This window comes from Dreissena polymorpha, chromosome 8 (genome assembly GCF_020536995.1).
Source record: "Dreissena polymorpha isolate Duluth1 chromosome 8, UMN_Dpol_1.0, whole genome shotgun sequence".
In the NCBI taxonomy this organism is placed as follows: Eukaryota; Metazoa; Mollusca; class Bivalvia; order Myida; family Dreissenidae; genus Dreissena; species Dreissena polymorpha.
In genome coordinates this window covers 66,247,931-66,258,760 of record NC_068362.1, presented here as the reverse complement: position 1 = coordinate 66,258,760, position 10,830 = coordinate 66,247,931, and the positions used below count along the sequence as shown (strand labels likewise).

Sequence of the window (10,830 nt, the reverse complement as noted above, 5' to 3'; positions counted from 1 at the left end):
CCAGCTGATATGTATTGCCCGTGAGAAGTGCAAGACCAAGTATTTGTTATAAATAATGATGTTGGTGGTGGCTGTGTCTTATATAATTGGCTTGAACAGCTGATACATATTGCCCGTGAGAAGTGCAAGACAAAGTATTAGTTTGAAATAATGATGTTGGTGTTGGTGGTGTCTTCTCTTTGTCTTGAACAGCTGATATGTATGGCCTGTGAGAAGTGCAAACCAAATATTAATTAGAAATAATGATGTTGGTGGCGGTGGTGACTTATCTTTGGCTTGACCAGCTGATATGTATTGCCCGTGAGAAGTGCAAGACCAAGTATTTGTTAGAAATAATGATGTACGTGGTGGTTGTGTCTTATATAATTGGTTTGAACAGCTGATACCTATTGCCCGTGAGAAGTGCAAGACCAAGTATTAGTTTGCAATAATGATGTTGGTGGCGGTGGTGTCTTATCTTTGGCTTGACCAGCTGATATGTATTTCCCGCGAGAAGTGCAAGACCAAGTATTTGTTAGAAATAATGATGTTGGTGGTGGTTGTGTCTCATATAATTGGTTTGAACAGCTGATACCTATTGCCCGTTAGAAGTTCAAGACCAAGTATTAGTTTGAAATACTAATGTTGGTGTTGGTGGTGTCTTCTCTTTGTCTTGATGAGCTGATATGTATGGCCTGTGAGAAGTGCAAACCAAGCATTTGTTTGGAATAATGATGTTGGTGGCGGTGGGGTCTTATCTTCGGCTTGACCAGCTGATATGTATTGCCCGTGAGAAGTGGTGTTGGTGGTGTCTTCTCTAAATCTTGAACAGCTGACATGTATGGCCTGTGAGAAGTGCAAACCAAGTATTTGTTTGAAATAATGATGTTGGTGGCGGGGTGTCTTATCTTTGGCTTGACCAGCTGATATGTATTGCCCGTGAGAAGTGCAAGACCAAGTATTTGTTAGAAATAATGATGTTGGTGGTGGTTGTGTCTTATATAATTTGCTTGAACAGCTGATACCTATCGCCTGTGAGAAGTGCAAGACCAAGTATTAGTTTGAAATAATGATGTTGGTGGCGGTGGTGTCTTATCTTTGGCTTGACCAGCTGATATGTATGGCCATACCATCAAAGTAAAGATGCCACAGCTTGTTCCATCAGTTTGTCGGTTCTGCGCTGTTGATGAAAAATGCCACTGATCCATTCCATCACACATTGCATTGGACCGGACGCGCATGAACTTACTGAAAGATTATAAATTCAAAGCCATGTCAAGTTTTTGAACCTAGATTTTATGGAAGTTGATATTCCTTGTTAATAAAAGTGGGGATGGATCAAGCAAATGATTTCCAGTCAATAAATTGCACTGACAAATCTTGGGGCCTTACAATGATTAAAAATTAAGTAAAAAAGTGAATGAACATGAAAAACCTGATTTTCACTACCAAGTTTTTGGTTTCTAAAGATTAAAAGCTGACATAACATATGTAAATTAATATTGCAATGTTCCATTTAATTAGTTTCCTTATTTTGATAGTCTATCAAGGAAATCAAGTGTTTTGAACTTGGCATGGTAAAGGGGACGAGTTTTTATTCCATGTCTCCTGCTTACTGTTACATGAATAACTGATAGATTTGCAAGCTCTTTATTGTCTTTTGCACACACATGTATTGACATATGAGTTTTATGAGTTGAAGCACATGTCCAGTCCTTTTTTCTGAATTTAATTTTTCAACACATTTTCGCTTACCTGAAAAGCTCATAGAAAACCTTGTTGTCACCACCCAGCGAGTCATAAACATTGACAGTTTTGGTTTTAGGCTGGGCCACCAGCAAAACCCAATGGCTATTATGGCACCTGGGCACCATAATCAAGTACATGGTAAAGTCCTCCTATCGAAAATTAGTTCTGTATTAATTGTCATGTAATATATTTGGTGAATAATAGTACGCTTCAAATGTAAGATTTACCAATTATCCATTTAAATTTTAAAATCACTATCAATTGATGTTGCACGTGTGTTAAAATGATAACTCAATAAAGTTTATTGACATACTATATGTCTTGATAACTGGAGTTTGTAAACGCATAATTAAAATATATATTCAATATCACAAATGTGGTAAAAATAAACGGCTATTTAAGACCCAGACACAAGGAAATGAGGGAAACTGCCTTAAAAGCACACATTGTTATTTTACGGAACAAAGAATATTGTCAGCCATTGGTGATATCAATTAACGAATATGCTTGTTTTAAAAATATTTTTAAATACCCTATTTCTCACCCCTCATTGATAATTCCCCCCCCCCAACCCATTGCAAACAAATAAATAAATAAAAGGTTACATCAATTTCTGTCAACATCCTCCTCCTCAAAGAGCTACCTTTCAACTGCAAATGATATTTATCAAATATCACATTCTTTTTCTTTTTTGAAAACAAAAATCATATAATACTAATGGTACCTTAGAAAATCTGTATGTCGTAAAGTTTTCAGCCATCCATTAAGTGGCAGCATACGATGGGAATGAAAACATTCTTATTTCTCCAGGACACCAACTGTCTGTCGACTGTCTTGACAATAGTTTCAGATATGCATTGAATATCTGCAAAATACCATTGAAATACTTATCAGATTTAGCTACACATGAAAACTTCTTTAATATTATATATGTTTATTTAAGGAATCCTGACAAGAAACAAGCAAATTCGTAGAATCGATATCCTAGCAAAAATTCATTTTGTTAATAGATGGTTGCAAATCCCTGGATATATGGTATAATCTTTCGAAAATATTTAAGTGTAGGGTTATTGACAGACGGACGGACAGACTGTCATATATATATATGTATAATGTACATTACCTGTTCATCTACCCAGTTGTTGCCTTCCAGAGTTTGGAGATTTGTCTCTTCAACCCCTTCACCTCACACTGTCAATCTCTCTCCTTTGGCAAGTGGTATAGGGTCAGATGGCATCGTTAAGAATTCAATTGCCTCTTCTTTTTTTCAGCCGTGTTGACAGGTGGTGTAGTTTTCACTTGAGAGGTAGCCGTGTTGACATGAGGTGTAGTTTTCACTTGAGATGAAGCCGTGTTGACAGGGGGTGTAGTTTTCACTTGAGAGGTAGCCGTATTGACAGGAGGTGTAGTTTTGACTTGAGAGGTAGCCGTGTTGACAGGGGGTGTAGTTTTCACTTGAGTGGTAGCCGTGTTGACAGGAGGTGTAGTTTTCACTTGAGAGGTAGCCGTGTTGACAGGAGGTGTAGTTTTCACTTGAGAGGTAGCTATGTGACAGGGGGTGTAGTTTTCACTTGAGAGGTAGCCGTGTTGACAGGAGGTGTAGTTTTCACTTGAGAGGTAGCCGTGTTGACAGGGGGTGAAGTTTTCATTTGAGAGGTAGCCGTGTTGACAGGAGGTGTAGTTTTCACTTGAGAGGTAGCCGTGTAAACAGGGGGTGTAGTTTTCATTTGAGAGGTAGCCGTGTTGACAGGAGGTTTAGTTTTCACTTGAGAGGTAGCCGTGTTGACAAGGGGTGTAGTTTTCACTTGAGAGGTAGCCGTGTTGACAGGAGGTGTAGTTTTCACTTGAGAGGTAGCGGTGTTGACAGGAGGTGTTGTTTTCACTTGAGAGGTAGCCGTGTTGACAGGAGGTGTAGTTTTCACTTGAGAGGTAGCCGTGTTGACAGGAGGTGTAGTTTTCATTTGAGAGGTAGCCGTGTTGACAGGAGGTGTTGTTTTCACTTGAGAGGTAGCCGTGTTGACAAGTGGTGTAGTTTTCACTTGAGAGGTAGCCGTGTTGACAAGTGGTGTAGTTTTCACTTGAGAGGTAGCCGTTTTGACAGGAGGTGTAGTTTTCACTTGAGAGGTAGCCGTGTTGACAGGGGGTGTGGTTTTCACTTGAGTGGTAGCCGTGTTGACAGGAGGTGTAGTTTTTACTTGAGAGGTAGCCGTGTTGACAGGAGGTGTAGTTTTCCCTTGAGAGGTAGCCGTTTTGACAGGGGGTTTAGTTTTCACTTGAGAGGTAGCCGTGTTGACAGGAGGTGTAGCTTTCACTTGAGAGATAGCCGTGTTGACAGGAAGTGTGGTTTTCACTTGAGAGGTAGCCGTGTTGACAGGGGGTGTAGTTTTCACTTGAGAGTTAGCCGTGTTGACAGGAGGTGTTGTTTTCACTTGAGAGGTAGCCGTGTTGACAGGAGGTGTAGTTTTCACTTGAGTGGTAGCCATGTTGACAGGGGGTGTAGCTTTCACTTGAGAGATAGCCGTGTTGACAGGAGGTGTAGTTTTCACTTGAGAGGTAGCCGTGTTGACAGGGGGTGAGGTTTTCACTTGAGAGGTAGCCGCGTTGACAGGAGGTGTAGTTTTCACTTGAGAGGTAGTTGTGTTGACAGGGGGTGTAGTTTTCATTTTAGAGGTAGCCGTGTTGACAGGAGGTGTATTTTTCACTTGAGAGGTAGCCGCGTTGACAAGGGGTGTAGTTTTCACGTGAGAGGTAGCCGTGTTGACAGGAGGTGTAGTTTTCACTTGAGAGGTAGCGGTGTTGACAGGAGGTGTAGTTTTCACTTGAGAGGTAGCCGTGTTGACAAAGGGTGTAGTTTTCACGTGAGAGGTAGCCGTGTTGACAGGAGGTGTAGTTTTCACTTGAGAGGTAGCGGTGTTGACAGGAGGTGTTGTTTTCACTTGAGAGGTAGCCGTGTTGACAGGATGTGTAGTTTTCACTTGAGAGGTAGCCGTGTTGACAGGGGGTGAAGTTTTCACTTGTTAACTTCTTGATAAATAGATGCTGAGTACTGACATCATGCAACCAATCAAATAATTTGATATTTCTCAATGGTTATTTACTCCAATACAATCATGACTAATAGGCTATTGACTTTGGTTACTGGCAGCTATTATGCATGCACCCATTTATCTTCTGTATACCTATTTACAAGGAATTGACTCAAAATAACATCCATTCTATGTCGTAAAATACTTAAATATACCAGAGACTTCTATATTTAAATCTGTTGCAATTAGTCAGACAAGGCTTCGGATAGCGAAACGTTGTGATGCTCTTATATAAGCATGCTCATCATAACTTCAAAAAAGTATGTTCTAAATAAATAATAGTATTCACCTTTTAATTGTTTGATTTGTTCTTTCATCCAAGCCATTGGTCTGTGGATGATAGGCAGCAGTGAGTTTATGGTTGATGGTTCTCGCACAATTCTTGATTAATCTACAATAGTAATACACATGACATACGTGTTCTATAAACATAACCAAGAGTTGTCCATAGACAGCACGCTAGACTTGTCTTGCGCTTTATAGTTATGTACGCTTTCTTTCAGGCAATGGATATAATCACCACAAAGGCATATTTGAAGTAATCTGTACTTGTTACATTTATGACTAAAGAAAAAGCTAAAAATTTATATAGAAAATCAATAACATTTGTTACAATTTATAATTGACTTAAATTAGCTTAGGTATGGGGAAGAACCCTTTTTCTAATTTAAGAACAGCTTGTACCTAAAAAAAATCAATTTCAGCACAATATCTCTATAAAAACTGAGGTAATTGAGAGTAGACTCTGAGCTTAAGTGAATTTCAACTTGCATGCAAACCTCATTGTGACTTTTATTTGAACATATGGGGGCATATGCATTCTAAAAGGCCAGTAAGATGTTAGTCTGGATCGGCAAAATTGTTAATTGAATACCTGAAGTAGAAAAAGTGTATGGATGGGTTGCATTTTTACCTTAAGCAAATGAATTTCAAAGTTCGATGTTAAATTTTACTTGTACCTGATTCACAAATTATCTTCCTTGATCTGTTAAGATCGCATTCATCGCTCCATGCCGATATATCAGTTTTTGAACACATTTTGACACCTCAACAGCAGTTTTGTTTGGAATTGCAAATGCTTCTACCCATTTGGTATAGTAATCAGTCGCTGTAAATATGTATCGGTTCCCAGCTAATGTCTCTTTGAAGTGACCCATTAAATCACAACCAACTTATTCAATGGTTGCTGGACCAGTAAAAAGATTGTTTTTACTGAAATTGTCTGCAGAAGATGTATAAAGGGCATGGACTAAATGAGTTCATTTATTAAATGTAAAAAGAAAATTATACTTAACATTGAGTGCCCAAGATTACACAGAGATGTTTTTAGTTTATTAGTGGAGTGTTAATTATGCATGGCAGAAGTAAACTAATGATAAGGGTGAGATTACCCGTGAGGAAAGGCTTGCAAAAGAAGTGAGTTCACTGTAACTTATTTGTCATTGTTAATACTAGTATGCACAGCAATAGCCACATCCAAATCCATATTCTATACACAGCTATTCGAACGTTTCTTACAAAAATCTAATCATTTACTTGAAAAATTTGAATGACCGTAAACAAAGCAATTGAGGCCATTATACATTCGTATGATTCGGCAAGAAGAAAATAAGGCAATAAATGTATTTGCTTTATATAACTTACATGGATTGATTTCAGTTCAGGTTTCTTTGGTGGCTTCAGTGGGTCAGACTTTTGGCATTGTACACACATCTTCACCTATCAAATGTCATATAAAACAGCATATGACAATTTCAGTATGAACTTTTAACAAAAAGTACTTACAGATGAATATTAGGCACCGCAAATCTACTGATTAAACAAATATGCACTTACAAACACTTGATTAAGTAAGCAACCATTCCCATTTTAAGACACTCATTTTTCAATTCATTGCTTGGCTAAGCGACTTAACAAAGATTTGGCTATAATAATTACAGAATATGAGCATTTGAACATTTTCCCATGCCCATTTATACAGAAATTGAGCACACCTTGATCAGGCCATAAATAGTTTGGCAAAGATTTATAGACTTTATGGTCTCAGAAACACAAAAACATCAAAAAACATTTTGGATGCTATTCAATACATTCTCAGTTGAATATAATGCCCTTCTAATAATTATTGCCCCTATATTGAGAATTATACATTTAAAAGAATTCAGTGTAATACAAATACAAAAGCATGACTTTCCATTGTGATTAATGCAAAGCACACTGTTTTAAAACACTGGGTTTGTATTTCAAAGTAATTAGACACTCTTTATTTACAAACATTTGCATGCCTATAACAACAACACATAAAAACTGAAAAGTAACAGGTAGCATTCTGAAACTGACATATTCCGTGATATCATGTGTCATCTTGGGCCACCAGAACATTATCTTCATTGTCTCATTTGACTTATTGAAACCACTGTGGCCCCCTATACCACTGGCATGGAATTCCTTCAAGAGATCAGCCGTCTCTCCCATCCGAACCACTTTAACCCCATTTAACACCCCTGGTACATATTTGAAGAGTTCTTTACCTGCAAAGTAGGATATCAAAATTAAAAAACTATTGCCACCACTACCATTATTCTTGTTATTTGAGAGCTGGTCTTGCACATTTGAGACTTGCCTAGATCAGGACAACAACATCATGATCAAAATCACTACCATCAAAATCATTAATGCCATCAGTGAGTGGGTCTTGGAAATATAACTGCTATACTTTAAGAGCTGGCAGAAGACAGTGCTTGACAGTATAACTTAAGCCATCATGGGGAAATAGTTCACATTCAATAAGGTCAAGGTTATATAGTAATCTTCTAAGTAGGAGAGGACCATAATTAACATATTGATCACTTATGTTTTAAAGAAGTTGTATGTTATAGATGATTCTGAGTTCAGGTATATTTTCCACAATCTATTGAACATTTGTAAAGACTTAAAGCAAACTAATAAGATTTTATTTCAAGTTTGATAGCTTGGGTGGGATGGTTGGACAGTCCTTCACAAATAAAATAAATATTTGTGTGTTGTTTTACCATGTTTGAACAAAAAATCTTTTTTGGTTGGGGAAGGGGTAGGGTCGATAGGGGGATATAATGTGGGGGTGTGGTCATTTATTAGATTATCTTTCAAAAATAAGAAAAAAAGGAAAATACAATATTTTTTGAGGGGGGGGATTCTGGGGTGGTGTGTGAGGGATGGTTTGGGTGGAGTCCATTGTGGTATGTCAGGTAAGTGTTGTTTTGTCAAAGTATGAATCAAATCTGATCATAAATAAAGAAGTTATGGCAATTTAAGCAAAATTTATTAATTTGACCTTGAGATTCAAGGTCATTCAATGGTTAAGGTCAAATTCAACTTGCCAGGTACAGTTCCCTCATGATAGTAAGAAAGTATTTGAAGTTTCAAAGCAATAACCTTGATTGTTTAGAAGTAAAGTGGATCTAAACACAAAATTTAACCAAATATTTAAAGTGACTAAGACAAAAAATGGCCCTAATTCCGTTAAAATGCCAACCAGAATAACTTGCCCTGTACATTCCCTTTATGATAGTTAGCGAGTTTTCCAAGTCTTAAAGCAATAGCTATGATACTTAGGTAAAATGGACCAAAACACAAATCTTAACCAAATATTCAATTATCTAATTATAAAAGGGGCCATTATTCTATCAACATGCCAGTCAGAGTTACACAACTTTGCTTGCACAGTTCCGTTATGAAAGTAAGTGTTGCAATAATGATAGCAATTTAAAGCTTTGATACTTTAGGAATAAAATGAACCTAAACATAAAAAATAACAAAATTTTCAATTTTCTAAATATAAAAAGGGAACATAATTCTTACAAACTGCTTGATACAGTTGTCTGTTCTTGTTTGAGGTGGTACGCAAACTTTAACATAGATTTATCAATAATATGCATATTCTTAGTGGAAAACGGGCCATAATTCTTACAAAATGCTTGAAACAGTTTTCTGCTCTTGTTAATTAATTGGAGTCATGTCGGTTAAGATGTATGCAAAATATAAAGGCAAAATGTCAAGGGACATAAAAAATATTAGAGGTGGTACACAAACTTTAACATAGATTTATCAATACCGGGAAATATGCATATTCTAGGTGGAAAAAGGGCCATAATTCTTACAAAATGCTGTATACAGTTGTCAGCTCTTGTTTATAGATTGGGGTTATGTTGGTAAAGAAGTATGCAAAATATAAAAGCAAAACGTCCAATTTATGACACAATACAGTATTATGTGAAGTTGGAATAAGACGTCAATTTGGGAATAAATTGTGATTTTTCAACAGTGCATAATATGTTTACATGTTGTATTTAATGTCATAACAACAACTTTTAATAATTGTATTGAATGTATTGATATATTATTGAAGGATGTGGGGCATGAAATGAATATTAATGTAGACATGGTTAACATCATTTGCTATCTGAGAGTTAGTCTAAAGGCTAAACATTTTGTACAATGTACACAACACCACTACCATCATCAACATTATTATAGCTACCTGAGAGTTTAGTCTCCAAAATCTCTGATAGCTACACTTAACCAGGATCACAACACCTATACCCATGTCAATTTCATTTACATCACAATTGGTCTTTAAAATGTCACTTCTGAGCTTAACTTTTTGTTAACTACCACAACCACCATATTCATCGTTATTGCCAACTGCATGAACAATAGTATTGTGAATCTTAAAGCTAGTTTAACGAACAAAATGAAATTTACTAATGTCTTGCTACACATACCCATGAAAAAACAGAACTACCACCATATTATTTTGTTCATTATTTTCATCTTAAGATATTAATATAAACTGCCATATTTCATAAAGAAATATGCAACCTGACTAAGGGTAATTAATAACTTAAAATAAACACTATGATAACATCTGGGAGCTTTTCTAGAAACCGTTACTTGTGGTTAATTATTGATCTGAGAAATTCAGGGAGAAAATGCAATTTTGAAATATCCTACCCTTCAACAAAAATTTCTTTGCCTTAATTTTGAACAGGTGACGCCTGTTGATATTTACACGATCGGTTCCCTTCATAAGCACGGGAAAAGTTTCCAAATTGAGAAAGTTCACTAAATCAACATATTCATTATCCTCCATTATTTTATGAAGAGTATTACTAACACAGTTTTAAACAAAATCAAATTTACAATAACATACAATAAATGTTGACAGCACTTTAAAAATCTGACTTGAACAATAGCAAAAAGCAAAAGAAATCAAGTACTTTATCTCTTAACAGTACAATTAATAAATTTCATTGGCCATTTGGTTCACCAATAATAAATAAATAAATAAATCGTATAATTCTATGTTTTTTTTAAGCTAACCTGTCAATATTGTTATTTTTCTTAGAAGACACTTTATGACCCCTAACTTTATGGTAGAAATGTCATCTTAGCTTTTTATGACAGGTCCCATGTTTTTATAGCATCTTCTCAGAGTCTATGTTAACGAGCTCATCACTTGATAATTGTACCCCTATGACTTGGTCCATTTCCTGTCCACTGTACCAGATCTATACTTGTACGTATGTTAGACAAACAACGATTAATTATTTTTATAACAAGATTTTAATTTTAATTATCGATGATCGCTCCGCCCACTTAATCACGTGGCTTAGCGGTTACCAAACCTAGACAAGCTAACACCCAAATGGCTGTTTTGCCTATAGACTGCATCACAGGCGTAGGGCGCGTGGCCAAGTCACTTTAACACTATCAATTTGTAATAAAACAATATTTTTTATCATATTGTTCATGTATATCATATCAGAATTTTTTTAGAATACTTTTTTTTTTCAATATGATAAAAAATGTTGTTTTAAGACAAATTGATAGTGTTAAAGTGACTTGGCCACGCGCCCTACACCTGTGGGTAAAACTATTAAAAAACATGAACTATTATGCGATGATCAGATCGATAACATAAACTATTTAAATCTGCTAGTATATTCGATAAAAAGATATTGTTATGTCTTTTACA

General features: G+C 36.1%; 1 long non-coding RNA gene across 4 annotated transcripts; it reads left to right on the top strand.

Annotated features, from left to right (window-relative positions):
* Positions 1–3,316: 3,316 nt before the first annotated feature.
* LOC127841751 (uncharacterized) lies at positions 3,317–4,302 on the top strand. 4 transcript variants are annotated; one of them, XR_008031312.1, is made up of 3 exons: positions 3,317–3,345; positions 3,619–3,676; positions 4,262–4,302. It is a non-coding gene; the product is annotated as an uncharacterized LOC127841751 (long non-coding RNA). The 4 variants fall into 4 exon arrangements; XR_008031314.1 differs by lacking the exon at positions 4,262–4,302 and adding an exon at positions 3,833–3,873; XR_008031310.1 differs by lacking the exon at positions 3,317–3,345 and adding an exon at positions 3,395–3,423.
* The last annotated feature ends 6,528 nt before the right edge of the window (positions 4,303–10,830 follow it).